The 2,613-nt window shown below is 36.4% G+C and overlaps 1 protein-coding gene across 1 annotated transcript in view; it reads right to left on the bottom strand.

The window, feature by feature from the left end:
* Nucleotides 1-2,613, bottom strand: part of LOC105810743 (rho-related BTB domain-containing protein 3) — a 46,464-nt gene that overhangs the window by 38,013 nt on the left and 5,838 nt on the right. The window lies entirely within an intron of this gene.

Genomic DNA, 2,613 nt, shown 5'->3' with positions numbered 1-2,613 from the left:
CTCAGGCTGGTTTCAAACTCCTGAGCTCAAACAATCCGCCCGCCTCGGCCTCCCAGAGAGCTAGGATTACAGGCGTGAGCCACCGCACCCGGCCCATCCCTGACTCTTAAACACAAAATTTTAAATGCTCCTTTCATTCTGACATTATCATCTCTATCCATGTTCTTGCAAATGCCATTATTTCTTACACTCAAGATCCCACTGTACTTTACTAAATAGTAATACATCTAAAGAGATCATCCTAATCCTACTTCCATATTCTCATCAAGTCCTGAGTTAAGGAAAAAAGAAACTGCCGTGTCTTTCTCCCAACCTTGATCACAACTTCAATCCTCATCGTGCCTCTAACCCTCACTGCATATATTAGGTGTTAGAGAGAAAGAGAAACAAGCAGTGGAAAGACTAGAAAGACAGAAGAGAAAGTGGGAGTCGGAGGGTGGAGGAATGACCCTGAGGATTTCAGGTTCAGGATCCTGGAATGTGGAACAAGGAGACTTAAGGCTCCCAAGGGAACCAGCCTCCTCTTCAACAAATGAAACCAAATCCAACCAATGAAACTTCTCCACAAATGAAACCAAACCATCTTTTTTCTCTCAACTCCCTAGGTATTTCAGGGAAATGCATCACTCTTGACCAAATTAAATTTTTTTTTAAGCCATCACAATATAATTTGCTAGGGTTAGATTTCACCTATCTTTCCACCCATGGCTTATCACTATAAACAAATATGACAAATGTTTTCATATGTCAAATATGACAGTCATTGATAGTATCAATATTGTAAGTAAATCTTCCTTAATGCTATAATATTAATGTTTATATTACTAGGTGAAAATAGCCATTTGTATTTGTATTTGATAGAAATTAGTACCATTTATATTTGGTCTTTATTTTACCCAGTTTAGTTAACTCCAGAACAAATAAAATTTCTGTAGTCATCTGTGGAAACCTCAACATTTCAACATGAATGTCCATGATGACCTTATGGCGTACTGGAAACAGTACTTCATGAAAAGCTAGGGAACTGATGGAGGATGCCAAAGTCCTCCTGCTTAGGGTAGGGTTTTCTTTGGTTTTAACCTCTCATCATTGTTCATCAGATTTGTTTATTGAGAGGATTCACTTCTTGGAGGGTTGGAAAGATAGTTCCTAAGTCAGTAAATTCTGAAATGATACAAACCCACAGCATTCTCCAATGACCCTACAGTCCTAATATTATAAGGCAGGTGCTGTGTGTTAAGATGAGCCTCAAAGTGACCACAGGATCCAATAAATGCCACTGCAGTCGAGCGTGCAAACCCCGGATCCCCACATATCCAACAAGAAGCTATTTGTATAAGTAGTTCCTCTGACTACAGTTGAGTTATGACAAGGTTAGGAGGATATAAAACCTTGCCAAAGCACACATAGAGGAAGAAAAATTATTCTTTTCAACTAGTAGATGGAAAGAACCAGGGCCCACTGGTTTAGGCTGCCAGGCTTGTTCAGCTGTATAAAGATTGCTATTAAAACTGACGTCACAGGTTTGGGGAAGTAAACATGCTTTTGCTATGTATAACAAAGACCAGTCAAGTGTCACCAAATGAAAAGTTCTAAAATATCATATTAGACAATAGAAAATATTTCATTTAGAGGAAAAAAAAACCTATAATTTTATTCCAATAAAACCTTTGCTACTTACTACTCTCATTTTATTTCTCAAGGTTAAGACTTCTCATGCTTTTAAAACTGAAGTTCTAATTGATGTTCTAGAAAATAACTAAAGCCTGAAAAATGACTTTACACATAACAGGAATTTCCACTTACCACTCCTCCAAAATATTTCCCTATGTAGAAGTCATCAAGGCTATGCAGTTCAAGGTAGGTAGCTCCTAATTCTTTAGCAAGTTGGATCCCTTCGGTTGTACTAACACAGCTCCCTCTATCTGAGGTACATAGTGGGCACGTACAAGGTAATTCTTCTGAGAAAACAAATTTGAAAACAAAGAGCTTTGAAATTAAACAAAAAAAAAAATGTAGACAATCTGAACATTAAATAACAAAGAGCTCATACCAGAACCACAGTACAAGAGCATTCAGTACATCCACTATCCACTAGACTCTGAATAATAAGTGTCAATAAAAATACAAAGGTCCCTAAATAAACAAGCATGAGCTGCAAGAAGAATAAATACTATTTTACAAAACAGAAGAATTGAAAAATAGGTGAATGAATATTTTCAAGGCTAGTATACAAATTAGACCAATCAGCCAGTAATGGTGGGCCTGTCTCTTTCTACACAACCTTGACATCCAGAATATCAGTATCTCTAGGCAGGTAGAAAAAATTACAAATTTAACAACTTGCTTGCCACAGAAAGCATTGAAAACAGTGGACTGGCACTTTTTCTGCGGTAAACTTGAAATATATTTACAAAGTTTGAATAAACCTTATAGTTTCATTTTAATAAAACCCTCAATTTGACCTGATTTTCAAGGGTTCAAAATTGTCACTCCCTTTGTAAATTTCATAGACGTGTATTCTTATTAATGCATACATTTCAATCATTAGACTCTAACGCATTCAACTTCAGAGACCAAATTCACTCTTTATTTTTTCTTTAAAATTAAAAA

The sequence above is a fragment of the Propithecus coquereli genome, unplaced genomic scaffold, assembly GCF_000956105.1.
Source record: "Propithecus coquereli isolate 6110/MARCELLA unplaced genomic scaffold, Pcoq_1.0 Scaffold22, whole genome shotgun sequence".
NCBI classification, from domain to species: Eukaryota; Metazoa; Chordata; class Mammalia; order Primates; family Indriidae; genus Propithecus; species Propithecus coquereli.
Note: the sequence above shows the minus strand (reverse complement) of the source record. Positions and strands in the feature narration are given on the sequence as shown.